Source organism: Thermobia domestica, chromosome 2 (genome assembly GCF_964235325.1).
Source record: "Thermobia domestica chromosome 2, izTheDome1.hap1.1, whole genome shotgun sequence".
Lineage (NCBI taxonomy): Eukaryota > Metazoa > Arthropoda > Insecta > Zygentoma > Lepismatidae > Thermobia > Thermobia domestica.
Genome location: NC_137455.1, coordinates 128,890,044 through 128,905,515, shown reverse-complemented (window position 1 = coordinate 128,905,515; position 15,472 = coordinate 128,890,044). Strand labels below are relative to the sequence as shown.

The 15,472-nt window shown below is 36.2% G+C and overlaps 1 long non-coding RNA gene across 1 annotated transcript in view; it reads right to left on the bottom strand.

The window, feature by feature from the left end:
- Positions 1 to 1,449: 1,449 nt before the first annotated feature.
- Positions 1,450 to 15,472, bottom strand: part of LOC145679733 (uncharacterized) — a 503,930-nt gene continuing 489,907 nt past the window's right edge. Inside the window, exon 3 of the long non-coding RNA XR_014130514.1 lies at positions 1,450 to 1,562. This is a non-coding gene — a long non-coding RNA (uncharacterized LOC145679733). The remainder of the gene's footprint in view (positions 1,563 to 15,472) is intronic.

Sequence of the window (15,472 nt, the reverse complement as noted above, 5' to 3'; positions counted from 1 at the left end):
ATTGTATTACATAATAACTAACTCGATTTGTCATAACGTTAATATCTCAGCCATCCCAAAAGCAGCAATTTATGTAGTAATAACAATTGTTCTATGACTGTGCAGAAGTAGGTACATTCGGTTCGGCGATTCATGTGCCTGGCAACCATGAATTTACCATGTAGGGGGTGAGAAGCAAGGTGTTGACGCTCGCACTACAATTGTTGTTTGTAAACAATCTTCCATCCTAGAGTGAACGGACAATACTTTTTGATCACATATTGTAAATAATGTTATCGTTAAATGAACTGACTGTTCTTTCTAGGACTTTTCATGTAAGACAGAAATTCCCAATTATTATGACGTCATAAAATGTGCAGGCAAATTTCTAACCTATAACAGCAAAAGATCTGGAACCAGTTATTAGTTTATTTAGAAGCATCTATAAACACATAGGTATACTGCCTGGCTCACCTGTTTCAAGTTTATGATAAGTTTAGCAGTAAACCGTTAATTAATTAATCAATGTTCATGTATTTAGTAGACACGACTAAATTATATATCAGTGCTTTTCATTATTATATTTATTTTTTTATTTCTAGATTTTGATATTTGCAGAACAAATTACTTGAAATCTACAATTTTTGTATAGCATTCTTGGCAGCAATGGAACTACTTATTTGTTTTACTGTCTTACGTGGATATGAAATAATAAAAGTTAACCATTTTTTGTATATAACAAAGACGAACGATAACGAAAAGCAAAACAGAGGAAAATAATTAATATTTGTTAAATGTATACTAACTTCGTTATTCTACAGCTAGTATAAGGATTTCAATGTACCCACGGAGCTCGTTATTTAAATTTTACACAAATGTTAATTTCCTAACTCATATACTAGTCAAATCATGTCCATATCAAGTCTGTTTTTCTTTTATCTTTCTTTTTTTAACACTTGTAAACCGAACACTTTTCTTTCGTCATTTCAGTGAAAAAGAAGACGACGTAGCAAAATAACATTACAACGGGAATAGAAACAAGAGGACAGAAAAGAGAGTACTTCTAAAGTATCATGTTTCCGCTAGTATCTAATTTCTGAAAAGTAAGCTCAGGTCTCGAATTTCGACATTCCATGGAGACGCTTTATTTCCATATACCATAACACATCAAAGTACACATAGTCTCTTTGTAGTTAATTTTACTGTATTCTCCAATAATATGGTGTCCAATGTATAGTGATTGGTATGTATTATGAAGAACCAGAGACACCTAAAGGGAAACGTAGAGTTTGCGAGAGATTTATCGCAACTATACAAGATCAAAAGAAGAAAAATAATATTAGTCTGTTTTCTTGTTAAAAAAAAAAAAAAAAAAAAAAGTAGTTCACTTCGGTATATATATATGATCACAGATGCATCGCATTTTTAGATGAATTTTTTCGTTCGCATTGCAATTCTACGATTTTGTGTAGCAAGCTGCGATGCAATACCGGTTAAAATAAACGCTCATGGATGTGATAAAAGTGTAACCTTACCATACTGGGCTTCTTGTTGAAATGTTTCGCTGTACACAATGAACTCACCTGAAAATAAAGAAAGGAAAATTAATTTCATTATTGGTAAAACTTATAAATTAATAAGCAATACATTTCTACATACATTCCAACAAAGTTATCACTGGTAGTATAACTTAACATAGAGATTATTATTTGTAACAAAATGTTATTCACATGTGATGATTGATCTGCAAGTCAAGAACTAAAAATATACACAAATGAGGCTGTTCGTCTGAACCAGAGTTAATGACTTTTTCACATTTCATTAATCAATATATCTTTAATACCTATACAATATGAGATAATGCATCTTCTTCGAATTCACTAATAGGAGTGATTTTTATTAGAACGATTATTTCAAAAACGATTTTATTCATATTTCATAAATAAATACAGTATTTCAGTAATAACTCCACAGAATGCCATGATCCAGAATGAAATACATTTTTTTTTTTTAATATCGAGAGGGAAGAATAAAATTAATGATCCATATTCTTTATTCATACTACTTATGGATAATATTCACACAAATCAAAGAATTTAATACAATTTAGAAGGTTGAGACAATTTATCATAAATTCCACATCTGAATTACGTATGCTTTCTTCTCTTTTCTATTCAGCTTTATAATCGTGTATATATATATCACCTAATTCAAACAATCTAATTATGAGACATGGGGGAATAACATGAGTAGTTATGGTGGGAATTGCAGAAAGAAAACTATCTAGAGGAAGGCCGCAATTGAAATATATGAACAAAATAATGCAAAATGTGGGAAAGAACAGTAATTAAAAGTCTGGCCCAGGATAGGGAAGAATGGAAAGCCACTTCAAACCAATAGAGAGATTGCTCATCTGAGATGATGATTCGAATGTCCTTGTGGATTGCAGTAAGCAAGTGAACGCGTTTTGTTTTCTTGATCTGAAAACTTTGACACATTAGTGTTTTCCTTCAGTGCTCAATCATTTATATCCATGCTAGTATATTACTGCAATGGATAAAACATGTTTTAAAGGTTACTCGTGCTATATGTCTTTGAAAGTCTCAAAGATTGATTATGAGTGTTCCAATTCCAATATCGCAAGAGTTCTAATACTTACTCCCCAGAATGCTTGATATATGAACTCCCAAAACTTTGGCTGATGAAGAAAAAACAAATAAACAAAGAGACCAGGATTGTCTGAAGGGAAAGGAAACATACGAAGTGGGAGGGAATTACCCCCTATTGAAAATTATTTATAATTTTCTTAATACTTAACCAATTTTCATAAAATAAAAGGCATTTTTGTTCCTTACAATGGTAGAATTATTATGCATTGCTAAAATTCCACATAAGCATCACCATTACTCACGTATGGACACACAACTTTCGAGGATGTAATGCCGAACCATACTGTGGCCTTTGAGCTATATTGGCTTTTCTCAACAACTACCCTCGGATTGTCTCGTACTCAATAATAACAATTATGCTGGTTAACAAACCCCCTTACATGAAACACGGTTTCATCTGACTACCTGATATTACCGAAAATATCGGATCAGTCTTTATCATGCGCGCCGAAGCTCCGGGGCTCCAGCACCCACACAAATAATCCTTTGGGTGCGCCGCACGTACAAGATTTTTAGTTTGATAGGAACAAAATAAATATTTCTCACTTGGCATTATCAAAAAATAATAAGCAATTAAAACATTGAGATGGAAGTTAAAGTTTCTAACCTTTAAAACATAATTGTTTCAAATGAGTTCGGCAACCAAGCAACACACTAACCCTTCCTTGCGTGTCGCTGGCCTAGTCAAAGGCAGTTCCCGCAATAAAAAATGGAACTATATTGTGAATGGAATCGAGTACAGGTATTTATGAAAGTGTTCATAAAAGAATTTAATTAAAAGGAAAGCAATGAAAAAATATCTAGACTCCCCTGAAAACATGTAACACATTCTCGCCATTGATATGCACCCACATAAATTTTGGAAAGTCGGGGCCGCGCCGTTGGTCTTTATACCAAGCAAGCATCATCTCACATACTTCAACCCATGATACTAAAGCCACAGTCTTTCGGCGAATATTCCTGGCAGTAGTATATTTTTTATGGGCAAAACTTCAACTTTTCTTTCAGAATTATTCAGATTGTGTGTTGGGTTGTGTGTTTTCGGATTGTGTGTTACACCACTTTTCCGAGATGCCTGCCTCTGTGATTTCAGAGGGTCTTCAAGTGAACATTTTCTGAACCACTTACACAATTTCCTCCGTCCTGAATGTTGAGGGGCGACCCCGTCTCTTAATATTCGCTACAGAACCTGTGTCCATTAGCTTCGAATGGCAATTTTTTAAAATGATTTTTGCATTTACCGAGGCGCGAGGTCCTTTCACACTTTGCCACCATCTCTACTTGTATCAAGCGCCATAGTCTGAAATGACAAATTAAATTTCGTGTAATACATTCTACTATTGTAAGGAATAAAATGTATCTTGTTTCATGAAAATTGATTAAGTATTAAAAGGTTAAAGTTATAAACAATTTTCAATGAGTTAATTCCCCCCTTCCCTGTATGCATATGCATATGATTAATAGCCTACTTAAAAAAAAAATATTCAAACTAGAAGAAAACAACTGTAAAAATGAAGTTCCTTGATGATTCAGCTAAGGAATAAGAATCAACTCTGGGCAATATGTCTCATTGTCAAACACAGCAATCATAGTGAAAATCCAGACAATGAAGCAGTTTGTCTATTCTGCCAGAGAATGTTTGGCAAATAACCGAGAATTGTGATAGCAATGAGTTATCTGCAAAATATGGGCACACAACAACTGTGCTGGAAGCCAGAAAGATGTTTATACTTGTACCTTTCGCAAATAGATATTGCACAGGAAATCTCATAAAAAAATTTCAAATGATGTCTTAGTGAACCTTTCAATTTATTCTTAATAGCCCTTCCCATTCGATTTATAATAACTTTTTCAATGGTCTTGTAATGAATGGTTTCTGATCGTTTTTCACCTCATAATATATTTCTTTTCAGGTTTTCTAATGAATAAAATGTTTTTTTTTTTTAATTGATAAGTTTGTCATGCACTTTTCTAAACCAATTATAATATTTATTTTTATTAAGACTCACATTGCCAGCACAATTTATTTTTCTTCAAAATGACTTGCTTTGATTTTAAATTTTCTTCAAATCCTTAAAAATGCTCAAAAGGTTTCATATTTTAACAGTAGTTTTATGAAATATTGTAGCTGAAGTTTTGATTTCAAAAAATAAACAAAAAATCACAATTTTTAATTACAAAAATTTCAATTTTTAAAATACGAAAAACAAAATAGGGGTTCATAATACCACCTTTACTTCTATACACTACAACAGAAATCAGTGATCGGATTCAAGAAACTGTTTCCATAAATGAAAGCTATCTTTTACTATTTACTTCCAACTACGCAAGACTCGAAAGCAAAGGATCGTTTTTGTTGATTGTTTTTACAGCGTACAAGAAAGAAAGAAGCCACTCATCAATTCATCTAGTAAAAACGGGAGAGGCCTATAGTGTTATGTTTTTCAAGCAGGCACTGATGGTAACAGCAAAAAAGCAGAAAAAGGAAATATGGTGGACTGTATATACAGTAGTGTTTCGCCTCAATGCCTGCCAGGCTCGAAGAAGCACCCTTCTTCTCTTTCTCCTTCTCTTCTCCCAACTGTCAGCTGCACATGACGTCGGACGGAGGAACCAAAACCAAAAACTCCTTTTTGCACGTACAACATTCATAGCTCGCCAACGACCACAGCCTGGAACTCCGGTGGCTGCTTATTTTACACTCACGCTTCCTCAATTCACGTCCTCCTCAAATGCGAAATCCGGAAATAGTAATGTCAGCGCCATCTCCATTTCGTCTCATCACCAGATGCTTCCTTCCGAAAACCCCTTCTCATTCTTTCTTCCTCTTCTTCTACTTCTCTCCACAGAGCAAGTTTCTTTCCTTTCCCGTAAGTTACATTGAAAGGCAGACTGCATGTCCACTTAAACTGTGAACACAACTCACTGTTCACAACACAAGTATTTCTAATATTCCTGCCACAGTATACGCCAACATTAATTACGCATGTTTGGCCAACTGCCACAGTATACGCCAACATTAATTACGCATGTTTGGCCAACTATCTTAAATAATTGAAATGAAATTAAAGATTTAATATAAGGTTTGCTGTTGTTATGTTCTGTGAGCTAAAGGAGATGAGCGATAGATGCAAGTAAATGATGGTGAAAAAATAGTGGAATAAATATAATGGTAACTTTGCTTGTCTGTTAGAGTTTGGTGTTTCTCAAAAAATTGGAAATCTGAGATGCTGCTGTAAGCGGCTAGAGGAAAGGTAAGCAACCCCAGAAATTGCCTTTCCTGTTAAGCCAGTGAGTTGAACATTTTTCTCAGGAAGATCATGGGATGAATTCCACTCATATACGCACATAGCCATCTCACTATAGATACTGTATATAATTCTACCTTTAGTAGACTATATATTGTATAATTCTACAAATACATAATTCCAGATGAAACTAGATCAACCGTTTCATTGAATGTTGTGACATTGATGCAGCATAGATAGGGTAACGAAAGGAATTACAAACTTTTGATAATTGCACACAATTGGTAACCATATCGATTTATACCCACTACATGGGTTCCCATCCTTTCACTTCTCGAAAAGGGGGCGTGGTTCAGACAACTTCATCCTTTGTGATGACGAATGTGACTTTTCCTCATTGTGAGCTCCCATTTCATCGCCCGTAAAATTTACTGGCTTTACCGTGCCAGTATTCCCTTAATTATTATCATTATTTTATCTATGAAGTACATGAATTGAAAATTGTTTCAGTATTCTCTTGATTATTTTAATTATTTTCTCTACTGAAAATGAATTCAAACGTTAAGTAAAATTTAAAAAACTATATAAAACTTAATACCTATATATATCGTAACATTTTCTTTGTATATTAGATTTAAAAAAAAAAAGAAAAGAAAAGAAAAGAAAACACGGAGGAGAAAGATTCCATCTCTTAATAATAATAGCAGTGATGTTGAAACACGGCCGAAGGGTCCAATACGAATCATGATATGATTTTGCATCGATTACTGTTAACGCTTTCGTTCTTTGATTTTGTATGGCGACGAATTGTATGGCAATTTTAGCGCCAACAAATTTTCTGTCATACATTACAACACATTAAATGCACTTGAAAGAGTAGTAATTGCCGCGCTTCTTACCAAAATCATATTGTTTAGTGCATCATAAAATATCTAATTTTCGTTTAATCTCATTACTCTAGCACCTATTTACCAAAACAAAAAGTGAGTAATTTAATATCATGTTAGTCAAGTACCTTAACCTATCTACTACTTTTTAATCCTGCCAGGTCCTCTGATCGGAAAATGGATGAATTTCAGCTTATTGAAAGCATGAATGGGAAAAGACTGTCGGATTATGAAGATTAAAAGTTCCGTCTGAATAAAACCAAAAAAAAAAAAAAAAAAGATGATTCGGGCTATTGGCAATGTGTACATAAATATCGAAAACTCAGACCCACGCAGGGGCAGAGTCACTACTTAGGTATAAATGTAGGTAATGAGATTATTCGTAAGCAGCCACATTCTTGCATTCCCGATTTTGCTACAGTTCATATTGACATGTGTAAAAACAATTTTAGGAAAAGAGATCAGGAAGAACTTACACCGTTTCTATATAAGGAAGAATTTTGTAAAACAAGAAAAAGTAATTTCTGTCATGCTACAAGTCCAGTATGTATAGAGTTCATGCAACATTCCTAGGAGTATCTTTGACAGTCAAATCGGTGAGTGACATCAGGTTTGAGGAATGTTTCGTACATTTTTTTTTTAAACGAAAGTTGGCATTAAACATGTTTCCTAAAAATACGGTTAACTCTGCTTATCACTAATTTCAATATCAAACAATAATGGTAATTATTATATTTTTAAAGAAAACAACTTACTTTTTCGTGAAAATCGAAACATTTTTCCGAAATTTATCGTGAAGAAGAAACTTAAGAACAATTAATATACTTACTCTTGCCCGATTAAAATTTCAAGTAATGGGGATTACTCGGAAATGTCGAAGAATATATATTCCATGTTGTATCAAAATCTAGTTTTATTTATTTATTTATTTATTTATTTATTTATTTTTACAAAAAATGCCTTAAAAATTTGTTCTTTATTTCATTACACGAAAACTCCCAAGTTGAGGTTAAACTATGACAACTGGAAGCCTTATAGACATATTTTATTACATCGAAATCATTTTTTTTTTTAAATACGAAGCCTATCTTCGAATAGTTTTGTTTTCACTTTATGTATATGCATTCTTTCTTTCAGGAAATTTTCTCCAGGTGAACAAAATCAAAATGTGAAAGGGCTAAACTGATACAGCACTTGCTAAACAACATGTCCTGCAGAAGCTTTGCAATTTAATTAATCGTATCTCCGGGAAGGAAGGCATGGAATCAACTTGCATGGTGCATAGCCCTCCCACTAAAGTATGTTGGGAGAAACACAGTGTATATGCAGAAAAACTGCAGCTTGGCGCTTTCTCTATTGCGAAATTGGTGCCCGTGCAAGCACAATTTTCAACGACTGTGATGCGCGTGTGAAAGTATAACGGTAACAAGAAAGTTCTGTCGCTTTTTCACACACTACCTTCGAACATCGATATGTCACCTAAGACGTACCTGGAAGATCAATAATAGTCTCCATCAGCATCGACGACCTTCTGACAACGTTCTAGAAGGTCATGGATTCCATCACGGTAGCACTTGGTGAGACGTGAAGCGAAAAAAACTATCAAGTGCATTTTGCACCTCTACTGGGGATTTGAACTGGCATCCTCTAAGATAACTGTCCAAGGAATGGAACAGGTGATAATCGGACGGCGCAATGTCCGAGGAGTATGGTGGATGCAATACTGTTTCCCACCCAAGGTGTAGAACGGTGTCCCGAGTCATCCTAACCACGTGGGGCTTAGCGTTGTCCTGTAACAGGAGGACCACTTAGCAATTCAGAAGTGCTGGCTCCAGAGTTTTGAGTTTTTCTTGAACATCGCTGGATTGCTGACAGTACACAGTTGCATTGATGCTCTGAGCAGCTGGTAGCAGTTCCCGATGCACGATGCCGCGAGCAGTATATGAAAAATACAGGAGGACCTTCTTATGGTGCAGTGCTGGTTTCGGCTGGTTTGGACCGGATCATGGAATTCTAACCAATGATGACGGCGCCATGGAGCTTTGTACAGGACTCACTTCTCATCTCATGCCAACATCTTGTCCAGAAATGGCTCCTGCCTCAGATGAGACAGTAAAGGAACACAAGTGTCTTCTCGTGTTGCCTTTTGGCCCGGAGTCAAATCATGAAAATGAAATGAAATCTTTACGTTTTACCACGTCCCACGGTTATGCCGGTTAGGCTAAAAGAGACGGTGATGATGATGATATGAGTGAAATGGTGGAATGAAGAAAGTGGGAGGAAACGGGAGAACCCCGAGAAAACCCATGAGCACGGTGTTTGTCCACCACAAAGAGCACCCGGCGCGAGGTGGGATCGAACCAGGGACCTGAAGCAGCGAAGGTGAACGCTCTACCACTGAGCCATCGCGCACCCGGAGTCAAATCATGTGGGACACATCGGCCCAATTTGTACTGCTTCACAAGTTGATAGATGTGCTGCCGAATTGTTTCTACACTCACAATGGATTGTAGTCCCAGTTTCTCACGTGTCTGGCCGCTGTTCGCCTCAATTGCTGTCTGAAGATCTTCATTTTCTACATATGTTGCTCTTTCGGCACCGTAGTGCGTCTTCGAGTGTTTCGTCACAGTCCTTAAACTAGTCAAAAGATCTGTCTGCGTATTCACGACACAATCACCAAAAGCCTGGCATATTTTCCACTTCGCAGCAGCAGCGTTCGACTTCAGTTTGAACTCGTACAGTATGCATACCCTTATCACGCTCTGTGGAGGTTCCATGTTCACTCTGTCCTTACACAAGTTCACGGTGTAACTGAACTGCCACAACCAGGTAGTATGCTGAATATACCCACATCAACAACTGACCTTTACCTTATCTCCATTCGCATTCAACTCACGGTGTAAGGGCCAATTGAACACCGATTTCCATAAAAAAAAAAAGCGACAGAAATTTCTTAGTTACCTTTATAACTGGCAAAAGAGAACTGTACACAGCAACGTTCAGGTAGTGGGCTGCCTACAGCACGTGACATCAGACCTCTTGCCATCATGTTCGTGACAGACCATACAGACACTGTTGTCTGTACGGTAGAGACCTGCACGGGCCGAATTTTTCGGCCCGAGCCCAGTCCAGCCCGAACGTACCTAGGCCCGGCCCAGCCCGGGCCCGAAAAGTTTTGGAGATTTTCGGCCCGAGCCCGGCCCGGCCCGATAAGTTTTTCAAAATTCTTGGCCCAAGCCCGGCCCGGGCCCGATAAATTTTAAAAGTTTTTGGCCCGACCCCGGCCCGATATTTTTTTAAAAAATTAGCTCGAGCGCGAATCTTTCTCAAAATTTAGTACTAAATTTGACCTAACCCTCAGAAACATTTTCTAAACTTTGGTTCACAACCTGACGCTTGCCTTCCGAATAGTATCATTGCCTGCTAGAACTTTGCCTGTCATCGAGAGAACAAATACTCCATTTCCTGTAACAAAAATCTAATTTAATTTATTTTTAGCATAAAGTGAAGATGGCAATATTGTTTAGCGACAGGCAAAACATTCCCACCCCTTCTTGCCATATTTTGGGTTCAGTGAAGGTCAAGGTCAGAGCTCAATTTACCGCATAATGCCTGCAATCCTCTATAGTGAAAGTGGAGCCGCTAAGCAACACAAACCGTAAATAGCTATTGCATTCTTTGTAACATTTTTCACGGACACACTTCTTCAACGTTTGGCTTTATTCCAATTATCGTTTAACGAAAGTCAATAATTATTAAAGAATTGCAATTGATCGGCCTCAGCCCGGCCCGACCTGAAGAGAAATCAGTGTCGGCCAGCCCACGCCCGGCCCGGCCCGGCCCAAAGAAATAACAGTGTCGGTCCGCCCAAGCCCGGCCCGGCCCAAAGAAATAACAGAGTCGGCCCGCCCAAGCCCGGCCCGTGCAGGTCTCTACTGTATGGAGCGCTGTCAGACAGTGTTGGTATAATGTTGGGGCACGGAATAACGAGCGACTGCTAAACACTGGGTTGGCGACACACATGCTTTTGCGTCGACTTCTATTTACACAGAACCACCAACGCATCAGACTACAACAGACGCGTTGAACACTATCATGGCGCGCTAAGTCGACGACGGTCATGTTCTCGAACTGGACGACTCTTCCTGATTCAACTACATAGTTGGTAGTATACATGTTAGAGGCAATCATGGTGGATGCAATCTGCTACTGCACATTGTCGAACACCAGAGTAGACGAAGAAAAGTGTGAGGTTGTGACGCGTCAATGTGTAACCTCACTAGAGACAGCTACATAGGAAAAGACTTAAAGGACAAGGTCATACACTTCAGATAACTCTGGTCATAATTTCACCAGAACAATGAAACGTTACCGAATGTGCAAGCTTTCTTCGAGGAACGACTGATACAGCTACTTCCCCAGCTCACACGACCGCTTCGTAGCCCAATGAACATGTGCGGCACAGCAGTTTGGCTCCGTGTCCCACAGAGCCCTTCAAAAATGAAATGGAATGAAACCATTCAATTTAATATTCCACGGTTACTCTTTAAGCTAAATGGGACGAATGATTAATGAAAGTGAAATGATACGTGTGAGGTAAGGGGAGAATCCCTACAAAACACACGGAATTGATTTTGTCCACCATAAACTCACATGGCCTGTGATCGAATTAAGGATTTCTTACGCCAAAGGTAAGCACCAGAATCCTCTATAGTAAACAATGTCGATGTCTAATGAACTTGCACACAAGCAGCATGTCAGGTGATCGTTCAGAAATTGTCTAACGTCTGTTTGATTAAATCCTACGACGAATAACGGATGTGTTTTTAGCATTTTAAAGCTATACGCCATTCTTATTTATCAACGCTTGAGATGATGTACAGCCATGTAATTACTATCATTTCTCTAGAGTCCAAACACGAATGTATGGTATAAAATTTCATTAGATTCATAAAGATATATCCTGGTGTTTGTTTTCATAAGCAGGATCTTTTTTTGATGTAACTGTAACTGAAGGAAACAGCAGGGAAAACTTTGTTCTGGTTACGGTAGATATTTGTACATGCTTTATAATTTTATTTTACCACTTTTCTTTCCTTTTTTTTCTTGTTCTGCTGGCTATATTTAAACAGAAAATCTGTCAAAAGAACCGTCAGCATTTGTATTTTTTTAAAAATATTTTTTGTAATTAGTGGCTGTTTTACTTATATTGATATAATTTATCACGAAATGATTAAAAATTCACGAGAAAATTAGTATCAATGGATTTAGAGCCTGTTTAGGTTATTTCAAAAGTCTCATTACGAATAATTCCATTTGGTAATTTCTGTCATTTGTAAGTTAAATCTCTTGTGTGTTAATAAAAATTCTCAAGATTACAACTGTTAACATTTTTAATTAAAAAATAACATTAAAGAAAAATTAATAAAAAATCAATGTTTATTCTATAATGTCCACCTTTAAAGACACACTAGAAGCTCATAGCAAATAATGATATATGATTCAAATAATGACATATTTATTAAACAATGAAATTTCCAAATACAACTAGTTAACACTATGAATATGTCAAAATTAATGAGATTAGTACCCTTGTTGTTATGCAATGAGAATGATGAATATTCATACAAATGCATAGTAATATGGAAGAAGTAGCATCGCTAATCTATTCTTGTCAGGTCAATCAGAAATCCATTTCATAGCGAGTTGGATAACGAACTGTATTATTCCCAATCATATGCAGCTATGAATCAATCAATATACGTCATTATCATTGTTACTACTTGCCTCTTCAACATGATTTATTAATTCATTTAATGACGTATTATATTACACTGAACGATTTCTTTCGTTCTATTATTATATACATGTATATGTTTCATATTGATTAAATCGATTGTATTGTATTCTGTAATGTTTTCTCGTTAACCAGAAAAAAATTAAGATGTTTTAAAACAGATATCCTATGCACTCTTTCGTAGGTAAGCTATGTTGACAGTTTTTAAATGAATGAGTTTTTCTATGAACATTTGTTTTATTTCGATTCTTTTGCTAATCATGAAAAATATAATGAATTTAATTCCGATGAAAAATTAAACCTTTACTAGTAATGAATTTTCTCGATTCCCAACAAAAATCATCCTTAATAAATTTTGGCAAATCTTTATTTTCTCGATTTACTGATTCCCAAATTACTTTTTTCATAGACTTGTCACATTTATTTCCATAGCATATAGCATATTAATTCTTGCTATAAATAGCAGCTGTTGGAATATCTCCAAAATTTGACTCAAAATCTCAACTTTGATAGTCGATTGTTCAGGAACCACATCGACACAGAAAAGTGTTTCACATGCATACTAAGTATATCACGATCCATCTTTCATTTTGTCAAAATATAATGAGTTCTGTTGATGGCGTACGATATATAATCAGTTATATATAATTAAACGAAGAACAAAAAATTAGTTTTACATATGAAGAGTAACAGTACAGGTGTACCGCAATAAATTTCTTATATAGGTGGTTAACCAAGAGCGAAAATCAAACATATAGATGAGCAAGCAAGGTGGCTCAGTGGTAGAGCGCTTATTTCTGTTACGTGAAGTCCCTGGTTCGATCCCTGCCCAAGTAAATCTATGGTGGACAACACTGCATCCGAGAATTTTCTTGGGATACATCAGTTTCACCCCACAATCTCATTTCACCAATTCTTCCATCATTACTCACTTAACTTCAAGGGTCTTCATCTGTCTCTAGCTTCAAGGGTGTTGAATTGAAAGATTTCGTTTTATCTTCAAATATATAGTTGCAAATGAAACTATCTCCATCAGTAAATCATGGCAATTTCAGATTCTACAGTAATTACGAAACTCATCTGTGAGATAATCATCTCTCAAAGGTTTCGTAAAGAATTACTCAGATGAGACTCCTTCCATAATTAATTTGCGCAATATCACAGGAACATTCTCATGGTTAATGTTCGTTTCTGATCTGGTGAACGGTCTTGAGCTACAACTTGGGGTTGTTGAACATTATCTAACAACTCGAATTCACATATATACAGTATATATAAATCATTGTATGTGTTTGAATGATCAAGCATCATCAAACGCCTGGAACAATTTCGCCTAAATTTGCTATGACTTACAATCTGGAAAAAAATTCTGCGGGATAAGACACCGCTAACCTCCTTGAGAATGTGAAGAGGTACACTTTTACAACAGCCTCTAATAGACTAGGCAACACTTCGTAATTTAGAACAATGTTGGTTGCCTGCATAACAGGGGTAGCACTTTCATTGAAATATTTATCGTTCAGGTAGAAAGTGTTCTAATACTTTCCATAGCCTATTCTCCAAGGTCTTCGTACAGGATCAAGGTTTTCGGTGCTGTTTATCGTTTTTTATTCTGCTCAGTACTTTATTTTTTAATATTTTGCATAAAAATTATTCTTTCCGTGCCAGGAACGAACATTTTCAGATAGTGCTTGACTATATAAGGATATGTTTACTTACAATGTAGTAGATTTAGTTTTGATTCCGAGTAGAAGTACAGATTTCCCATTAAGGTGCAGAGGTCCATTTCTCAAACAGCTCCCTGCTTATAAACAGACGTTTAGATAAATAATAATACTAATAAACATTTTTGAAAAGTTAGATCATATGTAGGGCTATCACAGGCCAAATTACACATTTCAACTGTGTTATGAGTGGTTACTATCGAGGACGTCGATGTACTTTTCCAACGGGATACAGAATACTGGTCCTCAAGTTCAATCACATATTCACATACTTTTTTGCACACGTGCATAATATCTTTACGTAAAACAGCAATAATATCCGCACATTGGATAACTTCATATCAATACTACAGTAGTAGAGTATTTGTATAAATACATTAAATACCATAGCGTGTTAGTACGCAAATAGTGTTTCAGGTGATTTTCCAGGAACTAAACCTCTTCAAAAATCCAGAGCATAGTACAGTAAAGTCCCGGTTATCCGAGCTAACGTAGATTGGATCTGACTCGGATAAGCAAAAACTCGGTTAACACGGATGGGTACGTAGAAAATTTTGTACAGTATTTATTGTTGTTGTTTATTGATTATTTCTCTATTATTTTTATTAGACAGACAGTACATAAAATGCGGTTTGATATTGATACGTACGTAGGTTAAACAACACAAATGAAATACTGTTTAGCATACACAAAAACTAGTTTTTTTTTTTAATTCTTTCATAGTATTAAGCTGTCTTGTTTTGGGCGCTATATTGTACAGACGTAGCAACATTATAATGTCAGCTGGTGCCATGTCATTTTGCTGTTCGACGTAGGACACTGCCTTCTCAAACTGAAACTCAAGACATGCAACAATTAAAGCTTGCTTGTTCAATTGCGGCAAGGTCGGGAAGAGTTGTTATCTTTACGCCAGCTTTGTTTGCTTTCTTGCTGAAATAAAAGCCTATAGACTGCTGATTATTGTAACTGGATTAGTTTCTAAATTTTCGTTTGTTTCTTCGGATTAAACTCGGATAACACAATACCTCGGTTAATCGAAACTCGGAATTCCATTGTAATTGGTGGACAGCTATAGTCAGAAACAAGCTCTAAGACGACTTTCTGCCTTTCTAGATAGGGGTTAGACACATGAACCGAACCCAAAATACACGCTCTCACCATTTAGTTA